Source organism: Macrobrachium nipponense, chromosome 4 (genome assembly GCF_015104395.2).
Source record: "Macrobrachium nipponense isolate FS-2020 chromosome 4, ASM1510439v2, whole genome shotgun sequence".
NCBI classification, from domain to species: Eukaryota; Metazoa; Arthropoda; class Malacostraca; order Decapoda; family Palaemonidae; genus Macrobrachium; species Macrobrachium nipponense.
This window is the reverse complement of record NC_061100.1, coordinates 99,096,562-99,122,974: the sequence shown is the minus strand read 5'-3', so window position 1 is coordinate 99,122,974 and position 26,413 is coordinate 99,096,562. Positions and strand designations below refer to the sequence as shown.

Here is a 26,413-nt window from a genome sequence, read left to right as displayed (position 1 = left end):
CGGGGGGACTCTACAACCAAAAAAAAAAAAATCCTATCAAATTATCGATGCAAGACTTAAGAGATTAGTTGAGAATTATAACTCCAAAAACATGCTGGAGTTTTTAAGAAGGATTGCACACAATTTAGCATAAAATATTATTTTTTTTTTTTCAAAACGTATGTTCTCTCAATTATCTCTATCTTTAGATGAAAATGACACATTATGTGATTAAATAGCCTTTTAAAGACCCAAAAGATTTTTTATAACTTTTTCTTTTTTAAACTTATGTACTCTCAGTTATTTTTATCTTTATATGAAAATGACACATTATGTGATTAAATAGCCTTTTAAAGACCCAGAAGATTTTTTACAACTTTTTCTTTTTTAAACTTATGTACTCTCAGTTATTTTTATCTTTATATGAAAATGACACATTATGTGATTAAATAGTCTTTTAAAAAGTATTCATTCTTCTCATTATTCTTACTAGTAGGAGAATTTACCTATAGTGGAATTTTCTTCAGTGGAATATTCTTAATACGCCAGTGGAAATTACCTGTAGTGGAATTTACCCTAGTGGAATTTACCTATACTCAGGATTTTAAAATATAGAGTCATTTTCATTACTGTTACACTCTCCGATATACAGTACAATAAGTTGAAATGGTTACTTGTCAAAAGTAGGATAAAACATCACAACGTAACAAGGAGTAAAAATACGCTATCCTCTAATGGGCCCAACAAAGCTCCTGATACCCACCTTCCTCCACACCTATGAATGACACTAGACCGACCAGATACCGTGGTACTACCGCACCACTTCTTCATCAGTCAGAGTGCCATGTCGCGCAATAAAAGTAATTTTGATGGCTTATAACAAAATAACAAAAAGGAAGAGGGAAAAAATTTTTGTTAACCCATTCACGAAGTAATTACAAAATCGTTGGTAGAATTATGCATTAGATTCTGAAGAGTAGCATTTTTGTTAAGATAGCTGCAACACCGGACTGTTGCAAAATGATACTGATGCATTTCTCGGGTTAAGACAGCTGTCACAATAGCTGGAGTAGGGCCCTCCCCTGCAGTAGGTTCTACCCTTACGACGGTTGTTGCAGCCTCTGAAGTAGGGTGTTTACCTGTAGCCCCTAGGGCTACCACAGCCTCTGCTCCTGACAACAATTCTGGTCTTTCCCCAGAGTGATCCTTGCACTTACCCAGGGAAGGTAGCCAGCCTGATCTCTGCCCAGTAGACTAACCTCCTAACCCCTAGGATCTTGTATTAATAACACTCACTCTAATTTCGTAATCACCTTATCTAATTTTCATCCTGTTACTCACCTGATCACTCATCTATTATAACACATCATTAAATCACACCTTATGAATTTTAACCCTTCAGGTACCTCAACCTCAAATATTATGTGCCACATTCTGAAATAATCACATAATCTTTAATCAATTGCATAAATTAGGTTAGGCTATTTAATTTAGTACCAGGGCATTAGGGTAGTAGCAATTAGGAATTTTCCATGTAACCTTACTTAGGGTTAGAGTTAGCCTATCATCACAGATGATGAGTAGATATATCATTTTATACTAGATTACCTTAGCAAATAAGTTAGAAAGCTTAGCATCTCCTCCTATAAGTTATGTAGGCCACCGTAGTTAGTTTCATGGTACACGACACAAAACCCACTCCAAGGGAAGGGACCTCTCTAGTCGAGGTGAATAACTTAATTAGCCGATGCCTTCACTCCCTTTCAGAAGTGAATGCCTTCTTAAATGGAGGAAATTTTAAGTTTATTTATTCACCTCACCCAGCCAGCATCCAGTAATATTCAAACCTGTCATGAGGATAGGAATTTCCGGTCTTCTTCGTAGGTTTTGCGGGGAGGGGTCATAAATCTGTTGAGCACTAGGGACATAACACAAGGTAAAATGACCCTTCCTAGGTCTAATCTTAAGATCTATTCTACCTTGACCCTGTTACTGGCTGTATGTCTGTTTTCGGAATGGCCTGCCAATGGGAGGGAAACTCTACCCCAACGCGATTGTCGGATGAACTACCTTGGCCTCACTCCTTGCTTGTCGCTTTCCACGTACAGACATATGTCTCTGCCTCCCATAGACTTACATGTACCAAGCGCTCCTCTGGTGGGAGCCCCAGATCTCAGGAACAAAGCCGGACGCCATCTTAGATGACCAAGCTACCTATCAAAAGGCATCCAGGTACATCTGAGTTACACTCATATAGCCACTTCTTTTCCAATGAGCCCAAACAACTCTTACTTTTTTCAATATTCAGTTTCCCATTTCTTTCTAACGAACATCCTTTGTGTCCTACCTAGCATGCACATGTTTCCCTTGTGACTTGTTCAAGATAATATTTAGAATTCTCCCATCATAGTGTATTATTGTGATTTGTTTAATGATAACTTCCCTCCATTGTGAGCTAAAGCACACAGTGAGATAAATGATATTTGTATGGTTAAGTAGCCTGGAATTTTCTTCCAGATATCATGCTGACCTGATTACCATGCCTCTATTCCTTGTCAAGCTCACCTGCTTACCGTAGATGTCCTGACATTTCAACAGAATCATCTGTTTTCGTGTGAATCATTTGGGTGGTGGCCTCTTGGACAACAGTGTATGTCCTAACTTTGCTACAGAGATCCTCTGTTTCTGTGTATGATGATGCTTGGAGTTTACTTTTACTTTTATTTGAATTGATCATCATTCATGATTATTGTTGCGATTATGTGGTTGTTGATTTGTTATTTGTTACTATGGTTTGTGTTACGTGATTTGGTGATTGTTTATTACTTTTGAGTTAATTGTTTTCTGCTGTCAAGAGATGTAGCTAAATTGTTTATATATTAGTATATTTTATTTTAATCTTTATATGGGTATATTGTAAAGTAACTTGCGTTTAGCTACATTGGTGTTATTTTGATTCTAAACTGACTCCTGTTATGTGTTTGGTGATATTTATATTTTGCATAGACTCATTATGATATTAAAGTTAACTGAATGATCTATTTATTACAATTGTATGTTTTGCTCCTAGTAACTATATTTCGCTGTTGGTAATGTTGAGTTATTTATTTGAATTGTTTTGAACCAAACTGAACTCATTCGTATATATTTTATCTCTTGTATAGTCACTCATATAAGTTCATGGATGTCTCCGGGCATAAAGATTAATTCCATCCAACCCCTTTCTGGACAACAGATCTGTATAGTGACGTAAGACAGGCACACACCGCAACTTTCTACAGCAATTAGCTAGTTGAACCTTTGGCCAGTTTTGCACTCCAGACACCTGTCATCCAGAAATGGTTAAATGGAAATCTCTCTCAAACAGCCAGACATCCATGAACTTATATGAGTGACTGTACATAATAAATTAGCTTATAGGTAACTTTAGTCGTTTGGTTAAACTCCTTCCTCCATTGTTTATCTGCACTACCGTCAGTCATTCCTTCTGACCATTTCAAGCCCGCTGTCACATAGGTTTTCTTGAGTATCTTTTGAAATATCGGCTGTATCTTCTTGATATTTTGGCACAGCATGTTTTAGACCCTCAGGTAATTCTGGGCAATATAATGAATTTATTGGTTAAGGCAATTTACTCTTGAAATTTTTCAATATCCTCAACATTCGTTGTAGATATCCGAACACCTGTTAGGAAAGAAACCCTCCCACTCGTTTCTCATTCTGTCTCAAACTTATGAATGGAAGAGTGTACTGTGATATGGCTTTTTACGTTATACTTATCCAAATTATCTTTTATATTAAAGTTTATCTGTATTTCACTGTTTTGAGCTATTATCATAACCTCATGGTTCATTTACAGTATATTAATACAGAAGAGTGAACTGACAGAATATTAGAGGGGCAGTAGTGCATTGGTTTTCGGGTATGTTTATTTTGTTGTCCGATATGCAGCAAGTTTAAGTCCACCCAACTGTATCGGTTCTGTGAAACATGCTGTGGTATTGTCATCGTGGAAGCTACAATACATTTTCATTATGGCTGTTCTCTGTATATCATGCAGAGAAGGTAGTCACTGGACTAAGAATCTCCCTGAAAATTAAGTGATAATCTCTTCAATAACACATGCACCGGAATATGATTGAATGATTATAAAATTGTTGTGAATTATTTCTCTGCTTCTCCGCAAAAAACCCTCGGTGCTGGTAATGGACAATACGTCATACCATACTAACAGAGGATGGTAATTGCCCACATCTGCAATATCTTATAATCAAAGCTGGTCCACTATCTCCCCATTCTTATGGTAGTAAATAAAAACTAAACGATATATAAAAACACGCAAATGCCTATATGACGGCTACTGAATAAGAAAAATTATTACTGTCGGTAATTCAAAACTTAAAAAGCCATATCGTATTACACTCTCGCATTTATAAGTTTGTGACAGAGAGAGAACCAAGTGGACGAAAATTCTTTCCCAACTCTCTAGCTACGCCAAGGGGAGGTGTTCGAATATTGAGGAAATTGAATAAGTTCAGGAGTAAATTGCCCTAATCATTAAATTCTTTTACTTCATTATATTGTCCAAAATTACCGGTGGGTCTAAAACATGCTGTACCAAAATATCAAGAAGATACAGCAGATATTTAAAAAGATATTAAAGAAAACCTCTGCGACATCGGGCTTGAAATGGCTAGTAATACCATTCGATTTCAGCAGTTAAGATCCTACGGGACCGAGTGCGGTCAATTACATTTGTAAAAGATGTTCTTTATAATGAATGTTTTGGACAGCAACCAACCCTAAAACTTATATATATTTTCAGTCTTAAAATATCAACAGTTTTCTAAATAAAAATAATATCTAAAGCAGAACAGTAATCTATTTCATTATGTATTAATTGGCGTTTCGATTTCATATCATATTTATGTAGATATTTGGAACTGTCTGAAATATTAATCTAGACTTGTAGTATCACTCAAATATTTACTAAGGCGGCTGGTACAGGTGGGCAGAGAGACAGTAAGCGTTACGTGCACTTTAGTAAAAATGGCATATGAACGATATTATAAAGATAATACGAATATAGAGGGATACCATACATAAAAGTGTCATGAGTGTTATGGACTGGAAAATGTTTGTGTACAAAGGATGACAGGACATGAACCAATAGCCTTATTCTGTGTCAGATTGCAGACACTTGAAAAGGTCATGATAGATCAACTTCGATCTATACATTTTGGTAACAACATAACATAACCTGCACTTGCCCCAGACATCCGAATATCTTCTGCGTTCGCTATTTTTACCAAGTATTACAGGTAGAACCACTGGATCAGTAACCAGTTGCCATCATTAACTGGGTCTTGTGCTGACACTGCCTTCGATTGTTTATGCTGTATACACAGCGTAGGCACGCTTCAGTGATAACTGAATAATTTCCTTATTCCCAAAGTGTCATTTCTATAAATGTGAAGTGTTTTATACCCGAAATAACTTAATATTAATACTGAACTCGGCATTAATTCATAGACCAACTAAATTAATGTTGATGCGTTTTTCGATAAAATATTTTGTAGTCGGATCTTTGAATTTATACGGTCCGAAGTTTCTACTTTCATCCTTTAACAGGCCGGTAAAACAATATTCCTCCGAATTAAGGAAGGAATCGGGAATTAAAATAATCTGTTATTTTCTCCCCTGAGAAACTTTGCGTCCGCTTAATTAAATGGAAGTGACGTTGAGGATGATTAAGTTTCTCTCATCTCTTCTTATTTACGAGAGAGAGAGAGAGAGAGAGAGAGAGAGAGAGAGAGAGAGAGAGAGAGAGAGGACTGAATCGAACGTCATTTATGTGGCATATAAATAAATAAATGATCGTTTAGATAATTTGGAGATGTTGATAAATGTTCCTGTATATTATGGAATCTTAGTGCTTCAGTGCCTTTCTCCTTAAGTGCAATCAAGAAACTAGAAATCACAGTCTAGAAATTAATGCTTGCATGCTTTAACACATCTATTGCTTTACCTGACAAGCAGATTTTGAGGCCGTTCTTTTTCTGCCTAAACTTCCAAATTGCATGCACTATTACAGACTAAGACCTACTAAAAATATTTTTTTTCTTTTCGTATGTACAGCTATGCTCAGAACTGATACTACATGATTGCATAGGATTTCGTTCCAAGTTCCTTATATGGGAACTAACTAACATGCTCCATATTTATCTATTGCTGTATACAATAATTCCAGAACATGTTTCATAAAAGTGAAATATGTCATTAATTTCAAAATTGTAAGAAAATGTCACGTGTAGCCAAATTTCAGAAAAAAACACACAAACCTTTTCAAACTTTCGTCCACTCATCACTGATGCATTTGAATAAAATATAGTTATCATCAAACCTCAGATTAAATGTTAAACAATATATATATATATATATATATATATATATATATATATATATATAATATATATATATATACATATATATATATGTGTGTGTGTGGGTGTGTGTGTGTTGTGTTGTGTCAGAAAATATGTCAGAATATATAACTAGTAGATATATATTATATATATATATAAGAGTATATATATATATATATATATATATATATATATATATATATATATATATATATATATATATATATATATAGATATATATATGGGGATACAATCCACAATGAAGTAAAATCCTCTTGTAGTTTAAAATATATATTTCTTGTGCAGGATTAAAGCTTTCGACCATCAACTGTGGTCTTGTTCACTAAACAAGACCACAGTTGATGGTCGTAAAGCTTTAATCCTGCACAAGAAATATACATTTTAAACTAAAAGAGGATTTTATTCATTGTGGATTGTATCCCATTTACTTAGAGGTACGACATAGTACCTGGCTTCTGCATATATATATATATATATATATATATATATATATTATATATATATATATATATATATATATATATATATATATATATATATATATATATATATATATATATGATATATATATATATATATATATATCAATATATATATCTATATATATATATATATATATATATATATATATATACAATATATATTATATATATATATATATATATATATATATACATATGTCAGAAATATGTCATAAATAATTTTGTTTGTATGAAAATCCAAATGTTCCTCCTAGGGAGGAGAATGAATAGACCAACTAAAATCCAAACTTATTTATTAGAAATGACTGAATAGGTGAACAGTAACTGCTTGTTGGTTGTCTGGACTGGATTTTTTGTTTCAGAAACAAATGAAAATTTTATGGGATGACTTTCACATAACTTTGTAATCTGTTTGATCCTATTCATTACGAAGACTGACCTTTTCTGCATCTTGTCTAATTTCGTGGAATAGGAATTTAACCATGCCAAAGATACAAGACTATCTGAAAATATTTCAATTTCAGTAATGTGGATTGGTTTAATGCACGAAGGGCCAGCAAGATCTGCATACAAATCTAAAATACACTCTGTGGCTAAAGAAATGCCTTGGATCTCCAAGGAAGGGATGCTTTTGCATTCCAGCTGTTTATTGACAATTCTATTCTTTCCTGAAAGAAAACTTATTTCCTTGGTCTCTAAGTCTTTGATATAAATGACAGCACCATACATTGATTTACTGCTATCAGAAAGTCCTATCAGCTTGTAAGAGCTCTGTCTTTTCCCAACAAATCTCTTAATCTCGACAACAAGAGAGGCATTAGCTTGTTTAGCAATTAATCTCCATTCACGTAAAACATCAGGAGAAAGAGTCTGATCCCATGTTAACTCCTTTTGGCATTGTAATCTGTGCAAGAACAACCTACTTCTATTTAGTAAAGGAGCATTATAGTTATGAACGTCATATTGTGATGCAATGCTTCTTAGAATTAACCTTTTAGTATTAGCCTGTGGGTCGAGGTTAATAGGGTTTTTCGATAGGGTATCTTTTGAACGATCCCATCGCATGCCAAGCAATTTTACCTTAATAGGGTTTTCTCCTTCAAGATCAGAGTCATTGTAGACCTAGGTATGTTACACCAGGTGGTTCTTGTTGACCGCGACTCACCCTAGAGGTTAAGTCACACATGCTCCACTCACGCGTTGATACCAGTGGGTGCATTCTACTTATGTATTTACACACACACACACATACATACATATATATATATATATATATATATATATATATATATATATATATATATATATATATATATATATATATATATATATATATATATATATATATATATATATATATATATATATATATATATATATATATATATATATATATATATATATATATGTAATGAAGATATAATCCTCATTATTCATTTGGTAAATGTGTAACTCGAGCGTCAGGCAAAACAACAAACAAATCTCTACTCCAAGCAACCAACGGCTCGCGACTTTCCTTTCTCTCTCTCTCGCCAAGCGACCTCTCTCTCTCTCTCTCTCTCTCTCTCTCTCTCTCTCTCTAACAGCGATACCTCTCTCTCTCTCTCTCTCTCTCTCTCTCTCTCTCTCTCTCTCTCTCTCTTTTTCACTCTAACAGGTAGTCAAAATGAGAGAGTTGCATTATAGAATAAACATTTATTAACAATGAATAAATAATGAATCAATCAAGTCTTACAGACTAACTTAATTCAATTAAAACCCCAACAAAAATGTCTAAACACTATTTAGTCACACCAAAATGTCTAAACACTATTTAGTCACACCAAAATGTCTATTATCCATCGGGACTCCCTCTCGGTCCCCCCATAGTTCCTTGCCAGAACCGTCTGTTTCAAAGACATAAGAACACCCCGTAAGTACACACACAAGTTTAACAATCAGAGATTAAAGATCGAATATTCCCACAAAAATGTCAAATAGATAACAAGCCACTCTTTGGCTAAAACAGTTCAAAACTCACCCAAGCAGCCGGAACATTTCAAGCACTATATTACAAACACTTTCGGAGAGCACCACGACATCTTGTCTTTCTCTCAAAGACGCCTCTATCAAAATCCCCCATAGACTTGGGTATCATACATTAAGAATAGAAGAGGCACACACGCACATACGAATGCACATTTCATTAGTGCCTCATATTACTGGCTGCAACCAGTTTCACAAAGGCACTTTGAGAAGAGTTCATGAACTGAGTACATTGACTTGTCTTTCTATGCAGTTTTATCTCACGCCACCTACAGAAACCATTCATCAGCTTTTCTCAGGTCGTTGCTTCTCCACATTCCAATAGGTCACAGCGAACATATTGGCAATATATCATTAATCATAACCCTAGGCCTTATACGGCTCGGCCACTAACCAATGCTAGCTCCCGCCTAGCAAAATGGTCAAACAAAAATAGCTTATACAATATAAAACACATTGGCCGGCTCCAAATAAAATATTACTAATAACTGCACGTCTCTGGCATTATAAAATAAAGTCTGTTATGCTTTTATCTCCAAATAACACTAGAATTTTCTCTCATATGGGATTATTGAATATCCCCCTTTGTCTACAACTAACTGCTCTACTGTAGCAGACTGTAGGAAGACTTCTGCACTCACACTTCAAACTCGAATGTTCTCATAAAAAAAAAAAAAAATCGTAATGAGCCCAAGGAAAAAAAAAATCACGTAACAAGCCCAGACCCAAAAAATTTTCTCTCAAGCAACTCACAAAATCAGCAAAAATCTCCAATGTTTAACAGCAAAAACCCCTTTACTGCCCATACAATTAATTACAATGAGATTTAATGTCAAACTCCCATTTACGTAAATAACAACTCCCGAAAATTACATCTCCCGATAAATTACATCTCCCGTCCAAAAAGAAATGCTATTTAAGCTCAATCCCCAATTACATCTCTCATATGTAAAGGAAGAAAAATAAAAAAAAGATACAAGTAGATTTCCCCAATCACAAAATACATAATACATGTATAAATATGCATAACCCCCTGCGTTTTTCTCAAGAAATGCCTCATATAAAGTTACGGAATTTCTCAACATCGCAACTTTATCGATTGGACATGTCCAGCAAGCAAATTCTTACCCATGCGCTTTCGTGAAATGCTATTGTCAACATTTCCAAATATTGCAAAAACTCTGAGCAATCGCCATCAGAGGAAAAGGAACAGCACAGCGCTTGTCAGCAGAAAAATCCACCTGAAGACGAATGCTCAAACTGAGGCACAAAAAATGTCTAGTCAGACACACAAGTTTGGAAAACTCATGATTCCCAAAAAAATGTCTAACTGACACATAATAGGCGCATTTCAGAAAATTAACTCCAGGATATGACTAATGTGTTCAAAAATTTGTCTCAAAGACGTAATCTCTTAACATGACTTTGCCCAATTATATGCCCCCAAAAATAATACACTTGTGAACATAAAAAATGCACACATCTCCATAGGATTCGTAATGAAGTAATGCCACTCGCCTCTAAATAGTCACGAAACCAAAGAGAAAGAGCCACAGAAATCTTCTCTTGGCTCGAAAAAACAAAACTCCCATAACCACAAAAAAAAAGGGTCACCTGCCAAAGATTAATTTCACCTCCATACATAAATATGTGACACCATATTAATATAAGAGCACTCCGGTGAAAAAAAAAAATATTTCCTCCATTAGGCTTAATAACCACATCTACATATTCCCTCTTATTTCTCTGATAACCATATGTTAATAAAAAAAAAACACCACTCCAGGAATAAAGAATAGTCACCTCTATTTCGGTAAATAAAAATATATTACCTCTATTTCACCAATACTCCATGTGGAATAAAACAAGGCTCCAAAAACATATATCTCCAAAAAGGAATATTAAAAAAAATGAAATCCTATCTCCAAAAAAATGTGCACTCAAAGCATCCAGCTGACCCACTCACAAATATTGCCCCATATATCTTCAAATATGTGTCTCCATTTGCAACAAAGATGGCTGCAAAATAATTGAACTAAACATAGCTCTCATCAGCATTCGCAAATATCAAAATGGCCAAACCAAAAATTATAATCTCCAATATATTAATATCTCAAATTATAACTCCAAAACCAATAATATACCTCCAATTATAACTCAAAATAATATATCTCAATTCTCCAGAGAATAACTCAATGTTATAGTCAAAAACTATAAAACTTTCTCCATTTAGCATAACTGCTAAAAAAGGGCAAAAACTCGGCAAATAAAAACTGTCTAGAAAATTCTATAAAAAATCACCAATGTGCCACAACTCATTATAACAGAACTCCAAATTCACAGTGTCTTAGCCAAGACTTCTCCATATGTACTACGACATAGGCCACTAAAAACTTAGCCAAGTTTCCTATCTCTCACAAAGTTATCACAAATACAACAAAGGTATTGTGCAAGAAAACTCACAATTTCTGGAACATAAATATCCAGAAAAAAATTGTAGTGCCATTACGTATGCATTCAAAACCATGCAAGAATTCTCCCGTAAATTTCTCTACAGCATCAAATAGCTGAAACACAAACACATGTCCGAATAATGACTCTAAGTCACGAACTGAGATATTAAAAAATATTCACAACAACTGGAGAGAAAAAATAAATTCAAATTCACCCATGATAAAAAAAACTTGTGTCAGCGATGGCTAACTTCCAAAAGAGGAGAAAAGAAAAATCTACGGCATTGTTAACTATCTCCCGTGACTCACTAGATGTCAAGCATTATCTGCTGAACTCATAAAAAAAAGAAAAAAAAAAAAAAATAATGTGTTGTTAGTTCCTCCCAAATTCAAAAAAGATCTCACCACCCTTGATAGCATTACAACACCCACGTATTAGTATAAAAAAAATCAGTATCAGAACTATCACTATCAGCAAAATCACCAAAATTTGCTATCATCAAAATCACCAGTAACAGTATAAAAAAAATATCACCAATGTTAATGCTTATCCATTCGCCAAAAATTCAGCAAAAAGTTCAGCAAAAGTTCAGCAAGATTCAACACAACTCACCAAGATTCAGTCAGATTCATCACGATTCAGCAAACCTCATCACTCGTGAATGACTGAAACATTCTCCAAAGTTACAAAAACTCAACAAATAATTAACACAAGATTTCTCCCATTAATTAATTGTAATAATTCTCCATGAAAAATTATCTGTAATAATTATAAAATAATCTCCCATGAAATATCTCAAATCTCTCGTTAGACAAGTCTCAAGTAATGATAATTATACTTAAGCAACCCTCCCGTGACACATCTCAAGTATAATAATTATTAATAATAATAATAACTCTCCATAGTAATAATTCTCTTGCAAAGATCTCAAGTAATGGTGAAATTCAAATATCATACACCATTAATGCTGACCCCCCCATGACACACAATTTCTCCAGCATACACCACCATTGCCACACCCACACAATCAACACCACTCATCGGCATTTCAAAGTAATCCCTCCAACACAATAAAAAAAAATAATAATAATCTGTGTCTCCCCATTTTGTCTTCCAAGGCACAAGGAAAACATACAACACATCCCGTGCATGTTAACTACCATTTTCTCTTCATTCACGAGAAAGAAAAATCTCTTTTTATTTCCTTTTCTCGTCATCCAAGAGAAAGGAAATCTCTTTTCTAAAAGAAACTCTGCGGGCATTTCACTTCATCAACTAATCAATCAGCTGATGTCCAGGCATTGAAAAATCACTTTCAAGGGCAAATTCATCTCTCGACACCCGACAAAAAAAAAAAAGGAAGGAGGAGTTCACCCACACTGAGAAAAAAAAAGTTTCACCCTCCCGTTAGAACAACCCCCTTGAACGGTGTCTGAGTAACCCCCCAAGGTATACACTAGTACCCATCTCCTTGCAATACCCTCTTAGGCAGGCAGTAGTCCCCTCCCCATGCACTATCCCTCGAGGCAGGTCATACTCCCCTTGCAATATCCCCGAGGCAGGCCAGTACCTACCTCCCCTCAAAATGTGCCTCTCTGCTCCGGTTAGCAGAAATCTGCTGAGCCCTGTAAAATTGTGTGGCCGCTTTGTCTCCAAGCGAAATATGCTAGCCAAGCATAGTTCGCATGCATAAAATAACAACTTTATACACCCTTATGTGTTAAACAAAGACGAATACATCTATTATAAACACGAGCAAATAAAGAAAGCACATCACTTTGCTACTATGGGGAAAGAAAGAAAAAAAAAATTTTACCTCATAAACCCGTCTCAAAAAAGCCCCCAGGATTAAAAAAAAAAAACACACAGTAACACTCACATGTCCAAAATAAGAGAAAACCACCCCGGAATCTGCGTAGAATACGTAAATCTCGTCGACACAATGCAAACACGCTCGGCAAGAAGGCACCTGGCAAACACTCACTCACAAACCAGACTGAGTTACACTCACGCCCTGGAGGATCTTGGTACGGGCAAATTTGATGACTCTAATAGAATTTCTTTCCTCAGCCCACATCCCACGGATGGATATTTCTCTACCCCTTTCACTTAGCAACTGAGATCTAACAATCCCCTCCATATTTAATTGGTCACCTATCTCTTCATTGGCGTTCCCAGGCATAAAAAAAAACTTTTATACCGCTTTTTCACCGCCTGCCACCACCTGTAATGAAGATATAATCCTCATTATTCATTTGGTAAACGTGTAACTCGAGCGTCAGGCAAACAACAAACCAATCTCTACTCCAAGCAACCAGCGGCTCGCGACTTTCCTTTCTCTCTCTCTCTCGCCAAGCGACCGCTCTCTCTCTCTCTCTCTCTCTCTCTCTCTCTCTCTCTAACAGCGATACCTCCTCTCTCTCTCTCTCTCTCTCTCTCTCTCTCTTCACCTCTTTCTCTCCACTCTAACAGGTAGTCAAAATGAGAGAGTTGCATTATAAAATAAACATTTATTAACAATGAATAAATAATGAATCAATCAAGTCTTACAGACTAACTTAATTCAAGTTACCCCACTATCAAAAATGTCTAAACAGTATTTAGTCACACCAAAATGTCTATTATCCATCGGGACTCCCTCTCGGATCCCCCCCATATGTTTTCCTTGCCAGAACTGTCTGTTTCAAAGACATAAGAACACCACGTAAGTACACACACAAGTTTAACAATCAGAGATTAAAGATCGAATATTCCCACAAAAATGTCAAATAGATAACAAGCCACTCTTTGGCTAAAACAGTTCAAAACTCACCCAAGCAGCCGGAACATTTCAAGCACTATATTACAAACACTTTCGGAGAGCACCACGACATCTTGTCTTTCTCTCAAAGACGCCTCTATCAAAATCCCCCATAGACTTGGGTATCATACATTAAGAATAGAAGAGGCACACACGCACATATGAATGCACATTTTGTTAGTGCCTCATATTAGTGGCTGCAACCAGTTTCACAAAGGCACTTTGAGAAGAGTTCAATGCAGTTTTATCTCACGCCACCTACAGAAACCATTCATCAGCTTTTCTCAGGTGGTTGCTTCTCCACATTCCAATAGGTCACAGCGAACATATTGGCAATATATCATTGATCATAACCCTAGGCCTTATTATATATATATATATATATATATACTATATATATATAGTATAATATATATATATATATATATATATACGTATATATATATATATATATATATATATATATTATATATATATATATATATATATATATATATGTGTGTGTGTGTGTGTGTGTGTGTGTGTGTAAATACATAAGTAGAATGCACCCACTGGTATCAACGTGTGAGTGGAGCATGTGTGACTTAACCTTTAGGGTGAGTCGCGGTCAACAAAAACCCCCTGGTGTAACATACCTAGGTCTACAATGAGCAGCGACAATATTATCTTGAAAAAAATAATTTTATGTATTTGTTAGAGGAACATTTGGATTTTCATACAAACAAAATTATTTATGATATATTTCTTGCTTACTAGTAAATATTCGCAATGTAATTATCCTTTTGTCAAAGCGAAGATTTAATTCCTGGACAATAGAAATAAAAAAAAAGATTAACACTACTTGACAACGTAATTTTGAGTCTGAGATTCTGGACTGTACAAAAAGAATCGTATCACATCAGATTTGTGCATCACTGTACTAAATGTTTTACACTACCTTTTCTTGTGACATTTCAACGTTTTTGTTAAATTTCATTCAAATTTCTTATTTACGTATCATTGTTTTTATAATACGACTTGAAAATCTCTGAACATGACTGACAAAACCGTTGTTACCTTCCTTGCCTTAAATATTTAGTGACGGTCATTTTCCAAATATATCCATGAATTTACCAGTTCCATCATTCCTCATTCATTACATCATCTTACCAGCTTACATGTAGCCGCATAGAATTACCTTCGCTAACATTAACTTAACATTAACTTTTAAATGACCCTCTACTTGTGAACAACATTAGTTTTAAGTCTGTGAACTTTCTCTTGACTATCACCAATCGCTATATATGTAGGGCTATTAATACTTCACACGCCTATTTCCAGCATTTTTCTCTCCATGGAAAACTTTTATCCCATAACTTCTAGGTCTCACATCTTGAGACTTTTCAGGCCTTCATTTACACCAACCTACTCATCCCGAGATTCAGTACGTTGTTAGTGGTGGCCTCAGCGCATACATTCTGTGATTTCCTTAAACTATTTATGAGAACCATCAACTTTTCTAAATATCAAGGGGAAAATAACGGTAACATATCTGATTTCTTTATCCATATAATACGTCTTTCGTTCTAAAGTCTAGTAGGCAGTTCATGAAGAAAGCTTTAACTCGTTTAAAAGTGTAATTGCTAGTCATTTCTATATATTAGCCTACCAGGAATTTTTTTTTATGGATTTTTGAATACTAAACTGAAATTATAAGTTTCAGTAAACAGTTTTTTTACTAAAAGTAGTCGTCACTTCATACAATTAAAATTACTAAGTAAAAACATCTATGGAGTGATTATTTAATTTAGTGAATTTCTCTAGTTCCTTTATTTTAACTAAAATATCGCACTACTTTTTCCTTGACCTTATGAGGAGAGACGTAAATAAATTTCGATTTCTAGGTTACACACGATTCTAATTGAAATGATTTAAGGGGCTTTTACAGACGTTTAATTTTTCTGGCATTTGTATCGGTTTTTAGTAGAGAAAACTTCATAACATTCTCGCTCACCTAAAGCCAGTTGAAATAGAAGTACGTTCAAGCTAGTTTTGTTTCCAAACGAGCAGTTATGTCAAAGCTACATAAGGTCAGTGTTGCTTAGTAGTTTCATATGTAAGATTTCGTATGTAAGTGTGCAGAGTGTTGTTTTAGTCTGTTGGTGCTACTTGTTTGTTGTTAGGAATCGTAAGACTTGTTTCGCCGAAACTTCATGAAGTAGGTTAATTTCTTGGGTAATTAGCCGCACTAAGTTGTGTATTTTCTAAATTCAGTTTATTTATTGATTTTTATTATTATTATCATTATTATTATTATTATTATTTTTTTTTTTTTTTTTTTTTGCTCTATCACAGTCCTCCAATTCGACTGGGTGGTATTTATAGTGTGGGGTTCCGGGGGGGTTGCATCCTGCCTCCTTAGGAGTCCATCACTTTTCTTACTATATGTGCCGTTTCTAGGATCACACTCTTCTGCATCATTATTCCTGGAGCTACTTCAGCCTCTAGTTTTTCTAGATTCCTTTCAGGGATCTTGGGATCGTGGCCTAGTGCTCCTATGATTATGGGTACGATTTCCACTGGCATATCCCATATCCTTCTTATTTCTATTTTCAGATATTGATACTTATCTATTTTTTCCCTCTCTTTCTCTTCAACTCTGGTGTCCCATGGTATTGCGACATCAATGAGTGATACTTTCTTCTTGACTTTGTCAATCAACGTCACGTCTGGTCTGTTTGCACGTATCACCCTATCCGTTCTGATACCATAGTCCCAGAGGATCTTTGCCTGATCGTTTTCTATCACTCCTTCAGGTTGGTGCTCGTATCACTTATTACTGCAAGGTAGCTGATGTTTCTTGGACACGCTCCAGTGGAGGGCTTTTGCCACTCAATCATGCCTCTTTTTGTACTGGTTCTGTGCAAGTGCCTGGCATTCACTTGCTATGTGGTTTATGGTTTCATTTTTTGTATTGCACTTCCTACATATGGGAGAGATGTTATTTCCGTCTATCGTTCTTTGAACATATCTGGTTCTTAGGGCCTGATCTTGTGCCGCTGTTATCATTCCTTCAGTTTCCTTCTTTAGCTCTCCCCTCTGTAGCCAATGCCATGTGTCATCGCTGGCTAGTTCTTTTGTTTGTCTCATGTATTGTCCGTGCATTGGTTTGTTGTGCCAGTCCTCTGTTCTGTCTGTCTTTCTCCTGTCTCTGTATATTTCTGGGTCTTCGTCTACTTTTATTAGTCCTTCTTCCCATGCACTCTTTAGCCACTCGTCTTGACTGGTTTTCAGATATTGCCCCAGTGCTCTGTTCTCGATGTTGACGCAGTCCTCTATACTTAGTAGTCCTCTCCCTCCTTCCTTTTGTGTTATATATAGTCTGTCAGTGTTTGCTCTTGGGTGTAGTGCTTTGTGTATTGTCATATGTTTCCTGGTTTTCTGATCTATGCTGCGGAGTTCTGCCTTCGTCCATTCCACTATTCCTGTGCTGTATCTGATTACTGGCACTGCCCATGTGTTTATGGCTTTTATCATATTTCCGGCGTTGAGTTTTGACTTGAGTATCGCCTTGAGTCTCTGCATATATTCTTTCCTGATCGTGTCCTTCATCTCTTGGTGTTTTATATCCCCTCCTTCCATTATTCCCAGGTATTTGTATCCTGTCTCATCTATGTGTTTGATGTTGCTCCCATCTGGTAGCTTTATCCCTTCAGTTCTCGTTACTTTGCCTTTTTGTATGTTGACTAAGGCGCATTTTTCTATTCCAAACTCCATCCTGATGTCCCCAGATACAATCCTTACAGTCTGGATTAGGGTATCTATTTCCTTGATGCTCTTACCATACAGCTGGATGTCGTCCATGAACATCAGATGGTTGATTCTGTTGCCTCTTTTCTTGAGTTGGTACCCGGCATCCATCTTCTGTAGTACTTTTGTCATGGGAATCATGGCTACTACGAAGAGTAGTGGGGACAGTGAGTCGCCCTGGAAGATCCCTCTCCTGATATTAACCTCTGCTAGTCTTATTCCAGAGCTTGTAAGTATTGTATTCCAGTTGCGCATTGTATTTTTGAGGAAGCTAATGGTGTTTTCCTCTGCCCCATATATTTTCAGGCATTCTATTAGCCATGTGTGTGGTATCATGTCGAAGGCTTTCTTATAGTCTATCCATGCCATGCTTAGGTTGGTTTTCCTTCTCCTACTGTTCTTCATTACCATTTTGTCTATCAGGAGCTGGTCTTTTGTGCCCCTACACTTCCTTCTGCAGCCTTTCTGTTGGTGGGGGATGGTGTTTGTCTCCTCTAGGTAGTTGTATAGCCTTTCACTGATGATACCTGTTAGTACTTCCACATTATTGGTAGGCAGGTGATAGGCCTGTAGTTACTGGCTATATTTCCCTTACTCCTGTCTTTTTGTACTAAGGATGTTCTTCCTGTGGTCATCCATTTGGGTGCTTGGTGATTTGAGATACAATGCTGGAGTTGTTCTGCTATTCGTGGGTGTAGGCCTTGAAGTTTTTGAGCCAGTATCCATGGACTTCATCGGGACCTGGGGCTTTCCAGTTTGGCATTTTCTTTAGTTGGTGTCTGACTGTGTCTGTCGTGATCTCTGGGAATGTTTGTTTTATTCTCCCTGTTTCTTCTTCCTTGACTTCCTGGAGCCATGTTGCATGTTTGTTGTGTGATACCGGATTGCTCCATATGTTTTCCCAGAGTCTCTTACTTGGTTCAGCTTCAGGAATTTCTGGGTGTTGTCTTCCCCTCTTAGTTGGCTGTATAGTCTTTTCTGGTTGGTTCCGAATAGTTTGTTCTGTTGGTATCCCTTATTCCTGTTCATGTACCGTTGGATCTTATGTGCTTTGGCCTTAAGGCCTCTTGTTTTACATCTTCTATTGTGTTGTTTAGTACCCTCTCTTGTACTTTGTATTTCTCGTTGAGTTCCTCCCTTGTTTTCTTGCTTCTTAGCCTTTTTTCTGCCATCTCTTTCAGTTTACTCAAGTCAGATCTCATCACCATGATTTGCTTTTCCAGGCGCCTTTTCCAAGGAGGTTGCTGTTTTGGTTTCTGTTGGGTTGGTTGTGCCGGTGGTGTTGGTGTTCGAATCCCCATCAGTTCTGCTACTAATCTTGCTCCTGCATATGTCAAGTTATTTGTTTCTGTGATACTGGTGGTGTGTATTATGCCCATTATTTCATTGACCTCACTTGTTTTCTCCCTTAACTTCTTGGTGTTGTAGGCTTTCATGGAGGGGATCTTTGTTCTCTCTGTATCTGGCTCCATCCATTGTCTAATCTTTTCTACCCATTCCGTCCTCTCTGTTACTTCGTCGGTGTTTCTTATTATTATTTATATTTTTAGAGAGGGGGTCATTTCTCTGAGACTTCAATTTTTCTCAGTTTTGTACAAATGAACCCGTCTTGCCTTAGTATATCTAATGTTTAGTTGCTTCTTCACGCGTTTCCCAAATGGTTCTTATTTGAGATCTTATTGTAAAGATGAAGCTAAAGTGATCTGATGGTTTACGTCTAACATGAATTCGTATTACTGTCCTGTCTGGCTATCTGCTGTGTGAAGAAGCACCTGATACTCAGGGCCGTTGTCTTGCAGGTCTCTTCTCATTTACCTGACGCAATCATGTATATAAAACAGGAGGATATCGAGAAGATTTCTGGTCAGTTGCGACTCTTGTCTGCTTTTGAGTGAGCATTAGATATCGTGAGTAATGGATCGCGCAGAAACTGCATACCGGACTAAAGGCATATCCAGACAAGCGGACCTGATCGGCGGACAAGCATGTCATCGTTCTCATATTCCGGCCAAACCGGAGAAATAGTAGTGCCCGTGTTGAGCGAAATCCAGATCTGAGGCAAGTACTGGAGGTACGACACTGCCAGACTTACGTTATCACAAGAGACCTCATAAAGTAAAAATTCAAAGGACTGTTTTATCATAGATCTTTGTAACTTGAGAATAACTTGACACTTAGTATACCAGCAAATAAAGAAAAGCTAATGGATTAGGTAACTGGATCTTACATAAATAAACAAATTAACATACGCAAATGCCTTGTCCATTTGAATATATAGATACAATACACACACACACACACACACACACACACACACACACACACACACACACACACATATATATATATATATATATATATATATATATATATATATATATATATATATATATATATATATATATATATATATATACTGGGTGTTTCAAAATTAGAGCCGTCCCCCTCCACAGAACAAATGGAAGGTTATGAAGTTTTCTGCTATAGCCTATCTCCAAGTACATTATCTTAAGTTTCTATTAAGCTATTTTTCATTTTATATTTCTTGTATTTTCAGACTGAATGACGGAGTTAGATACAGCCTTGGCTAACGACTTGGAGGAAATCAGATGGATTGACCAAATCCGGACAATAACATTCAGAGAAGCTAGGGATGCTGGTGCATCCTGCATTTCACATTCCTGGATAGCTTAATACATTAAAAGAGATGAATCCTTTGCTAAAAGAAACTGAAACAACAATCTTATATGACTGTCATCGCAAAAAGAGTGAGAATCTTGGAAGGCCTGAAGTCCTTTCTCAGGAGTCAAAAGACAACATAGTTGAGGCAGTGCGTAGACCAAGAAAGTCTTTACGTAAATAGGCACTTGAACTAGACAAAATGGGGATAGAAGAGAAGTTATAATGCTGTATATCATGAGTTGAAAAAATCTGGTATCAAGCCATTTCATGTTATCAGCAAGCCCAGCATCACTCAGCAGCAGAGAGAAGACTGTGCATGGTTTTGTGGTTCATTTCTCAAAGATGGAGATGAAGCTAACTTTTTCCATGTTGCCGCATCAGATGAATTCTTCATTTACACAGTCAGGAAGCCAAATCATAAAAATGACATCATTTGGGCTGCAAAGTTGGTTGATATCAGTGGTGACATGCACTATTGCCAAGTTGTGAAATTTCCTGAATGTTCGGGAATTTTTGTTTCACAGCCAAACGGTTAATGTGGATCATCGAAGAAAAAAGTCTTGGAATGGCGGATACTTCAGAGAAATTGTGCTTACTGGTGGAGCATTTCCTTTCCTCAAAGATATTTAAAATGTGTTATCTGTTGAAGAAGCCGAATTTTTGCATGATAGGGCACCATGTTTCAAAGCTCTTCGGACACAGGAGCTGATTTTGAATCAGTGGTATCGATTTCTTCTCATCAAGTTAATTTCCAGCTAGCTCCCCTGAACTTAATGTGTTTTGAAGGGCGTACAGTGAACTATGATGGTATACCAAGCCTCAACGATCTGCGAAAGCGAGGTGACCGAACTTCTCAGGGAAATGGAGTTTGAATCTCAACTTTTTTACATTTGCTGAAATCATACTCCTCAAGAATGCAGGCTGTGGTACAGGCAGATGGAGGCCACACATCATATTAAATACTCAGAGAGAGAAAGAGACTTAAATAAATACTGTTCCTTTTGAATTTAGTTGTGTTTTTGTCCATATCAAATTTCACTTTATGCTGTAGAGGGGGGAGCTCTAATTTCGAAGCACCCTGTATAATAATATTAATGATATAATATATATATATTATATAATATATATATATATATATATAGATATATATATAATTATAATATATATATTCATATATATATATATATATATATATATATATATATATATATATATATATCTATGTATATTATATATATAAATGTGTATGCATGTATAATATAAGTACATACACTAGTACATGCATATGCAGTTGTGGCTCTCTATACTGACACCAAATATCGCGTACTATTCTTATAGATTTATGAAGATTGATACATTTATAGATTTTAGGCGTGATGCCAAGCACTGGACCAACTAAGGCCATTCAGCGCTGAAATGGAAATTGACAGTAAAAAGGTTTGTAAGGTGTAACAGTGTAACAGGAGGAAAGCCTCGCAGTTGCACTAGGAATCAATTGTTAGGAAAGGGTGGAAAGTAAGGTGTAAGAAATACAATATGAAAGGAGGTAGAGTGACAAGGAATGAAAGTAGTTGCAGCTAGAGTCCGAAGGCACGCTGCAAAGAACCTTGATTAATGCCTATATTGCACCATATAAGGTGCATTGGCGGCACTAACCAGAGTAAAATCAAAATTGCGACTGATAGGACTTCTTCCTACACACAGTTTCTATCAAGGCAAAAAAGAAAGGCTTAACAAAAATATTCCTTTTTAATCCAGCTTTTCTTCAAGGTCTTTTGGCCAAATACCTACTGTCATTATGAAACAAAAGAAACAGCTATTCATATGACAATTTTGCTTCATACTAATTCCAATCTCTCTCTCTCTCTCTCTCCTCTCTCTCTCTCTCTCTCTCGTGTACCGTTTTAATAACTTTTACTTCATTTCTATTCGAATACCAGTCTCTCTCTCTCTCTCTCTCTCTCTCTCTCTCTCTCTCTCTCTCTCGTAGACCGTTTTAGTAGTTGTTACTTTATTTCTGCTCGAATTCCAGTCTCTCTCTTTTTAGTCATTGTTTCTTTATATCTATTCGAATTCCTCTCTCTCTCTCTCTCTCTCTCTCTCTCTCTCTCTCTGCCGCTAAAAAAATGTCAGCGTTGCTTCCAATGGAGCCTCTGCTGTTTTTCTGTGTCGCCTGTTTGTATCTTGTTTCCGGATGTCAGGCTCCACCTTTGCCAGGAGTGTATGGAATCGGTGGCCATGATGGAATGTACTTACACTCATTGGCATATAGTATTTCCTATAATCATGTTCATAGGCATATTGTAGTTACGTAAAATTGTTGTATGACTCCCATAAACATCTCTCTATTTAGCCAGTCTTTGCACCACTATCTCGTCTTTTTCTTTATACATACGCAAATTATTATGCAACGCAACAGTTTCTTTCCTGAGTAATACTAGAAACCCTGTTTTTCGTACGATTCTCGACAGTGTACTGGTATTGTCGTCGGGCAAGTCTACGCATTCGTCAACTATGCCGTGTGGACAACGCTCCCGGGTATGCTCGGCAAAATTTGCCCAACTATCGCGCTCCCAGGCGATCACGCCAACGCGTCTGGACGCCTTAATGTGACGCCCACTACTCACACCCCAAACCCCGCCTCCTTTAAAAAGGATTATAACCAGTTTGACAACTTGTTTCCAGTTCGAGAAAGTTATAATTTCGTTCCCGTGGTTGTACAACTACTATTAATTTGTCATGCTGCTATGTTCTTATTTAAGTATAATTGTGACACTGATGACCTTTTTAAACCACATTTTTGTGACTGTAAGAAATCAATGCTGTCTTTAACACTTCCAAAACTTTCATACTTGGTGTCTTTAATTACAATCAATGCAATAAACTGAAAAATGTCTAATAAAATATAAATAAAAGAGACGGACAAGGAAAGCATTGAAGGGCCTAGTAACTTTGCTTAATCAGAAAAAAAAATTAATTAAGTATGCAAGTATTAGGTGGGACTGGGGGGCTTTACTTTTCCTTCTCATTCTATTGATTTACTATTGTAAAAACACTATTTACTTATATATTCATGGCATATGTGTTCTCATATCCTCAGCTTCAAATCTTCAGAAGACACGGACATGCTATCTTTTCTTCAGTGCGCATAATTTGAGTTAAGATGGATGTCTTTCTTGGATCGTGGCGTGAGATTATTGGAAGGTAAAGAGTCTCGGTTTCTTGAAAATTCTGTTGTTTGTAAATTTCAGAGAGTAAGGTTTCAATATACTTGGTGTAAATCTATTGTTATTGACTGTGGCTTGTGATCACATTTCAACTTGATAACAAAATTGATGGCATCAAGACCTTTCTCATGCATGGCAACCAATCTCCTAGAGTAAAATAATTTCAAAATTTTCTTCGTTTTGCTAAACCCAAATAAGTTATATTTGTTAAGGAAAATTGGTGAAGGAAACTTGAGTTGTTAATGAGCTAATCGCACCCTTACCACAGAAAATATAAAATATCCGGAACACCTTGTTGCTCTCACTGAGGAACAAGGTGCTCAATGTATTTTCTGTGGAATACGTTAGTTTAGCTCCTTATTTATGAACGGAGAAGAATTCGAGTAAGATAATATTTTCACGCACAGTTCCGAAACATGACATCTTTTTAATGTGGTAGAGGAGACTCGATGCCTCGAAATTATATGTGATATACTTACCACATACAATTTCGAGGCATCGACTCTCCTCTATCACATTAAAAAGGATATGACATGTTTCGGAACTGTGCCTGAAAATATTATCTTCCTCGAATTCGTTGTACATTTGAGGAGCAAAATAAACACATTCCGCAGAAATTATACTGAGCGCCTTGCTCCTCAGCGAGAGCAACAAGTTGCTTCAGATATTTTCTATGGTAAGGATGTAATTAGCTTATAAACAGCTTTTAGTTTCCTTTACCAATTTCCCTCAAGATACAGAACTTAACAAGAAACTCTGTTATTCGTTGCAATATACTATAACACAACGTAAAGCACAGAGAAAAATGCATCGGGTAATTTTTCTGAAGAAATTTAACATTCTTGTCGGTTACATAACAATTACCAAAGAGATTGTTCTTGTCCTCATCACCTTAACCAGTACAATAAGTTGTATATGTTATATACAGATGATAAATAGATGTGGTGAACAATGACATTCTTTGAAATAATAGATATCAGCATTAGCTCTTGCAGAAACAAAAGTCAATGTTCTTTGTTAAGAAGAATCTACTGTCTCAGGGGTTATATTGACAAAACCTGAGTTTGCAGGGAAAATTCCTCGAACGTTGTGTTCGTGTGTGCGTTTGTTTCTGTGGGCGAAACCAGTGAGAGGTAAGTTTTATTTAAAATAGATACCTTCCTAACAAGGAGAATATGAAATGTAGAAAACTCTAATATGTGTAGATCAGGAATTGTGAAATAAATGATGTGTTATTGCACAATAGGTTTCGCACAACGAACTCGGGAGTGGTTTTACGAAAATGCTCGTTCGTTTATACGTCACGTTTTACCTCCACTGTGTCTTGTGAGTTTTGGGACATATTCGCTCAGCTTGTCCTTGAAGATGGAGGGCGCGTGACAACCACACAATACTATTATCATGGACATCAGAGGTGAGCGTTGGTGGAACTTACATTAATGAATTCCTTTTCAGCACCTCGAACTATTTGAGATGACGTGTGAAGTGGCAGAAAACCTTTCTTTTTCATGAGAGATTCGTGAGAAATTATTATCATTCCGTTTTTGTGCTCTTGTTGGTGAAATGTATCACTGCCCTCTCTTTGAGATTTGTTATTATTTTGACAAGTGTGTTAATAGGAATTGTTTCTTTTTGACAAGAACTCTTCTGAACTGTCGCTTTGTCGGCCCGGTGAGCCGGATTATTACCTAGTATAAGAACTCTTTCGGTGTTAACGTGTTGAAGAGACTAATTGATTTACTGCATGACTATTCAATTTTGTGGAATTGATATGAGAGTATGGCGAGAAGTGTCCCTTTTGTTTTTATTTCACTTGTGGGAATGGTTCAGTGTCCCGGGATCTTGTTCTAGACAGTCCGTTTTCTGTCTTCCATTTGATTAACTTTCTAGCTGTCTGGCGATAGTTAGAATTTTGCTTTTCCTTTAGAGATATAAAGTTATTTTTGTAGTTCAGAGTTTAATTCAGTGCCCAAATTAATTTTTGTCTGGTAAGTTGATTAAAGATTTTTCAGATGCCACGTTTCCATATCAAGTTTTGTGCCTCCCACTAGGTATATATATACATACAAGGTTCGCTAGATATCACAACATTCATATATCATATTTAAGATAGTTATAATTTCCTTTTTACGAAAAAATAGCCTTAGAATATATAAAAAACAGTTATTGAAATATTTGTCATAATATTGCTGGTTTTAAGCACTTTAAATCTATCCTATTGCTTGCAGAGAAATCTAGTTAATTAAGCTGATTTAGTCAATTTTAAGTGAAATGGAGTACGATATAAAATTTGGGCCAAAGGACATGAGGTCACTAGGTGCTTAAAGGGAGTAAAAAAGGATTCAAAATTGTAACAGGAGGGAACTTCCCAGTTGCGCAAGGAAACAACTGTCAGGGGAAGGTGGGCAGTGAGATGAATGAATGGCGGTATAGTCAAAGGAATGAGATGTGTTTCAGTTAGGAGCCGAAGGGACGCTCCAACGATCCTTAATTAAGTAATGCTTATTTTTTTTTCTTTTTTTAGCATCA

The 26,413-nt window shown here is 36.2% G+C and overlaps 1 long non-coding RNA gene across 1 annotated transcript in view; it reads right to left on the bottom strand.

Annotated features, from left to right (window-relative positions):
- Window positions 1-13,372, bottom strand: part of LOC135211685 (uncharacterized) — a 185,975-nt gene extending 172,603 nt beyond the window's left edge. Inside the window, exon 1 of the long non-coding RNA XR_010313707.1 lies at window positions 13,266-13,372. This is a non-coding gene — a long non-coding RNA (uncharacterized LOC135211685). The remainder of the gene's footprint in view (window positions 1-13,265) is intronic.
- Window positions 13,373-26,413: the final 13,041 nt, after the last annotated feature.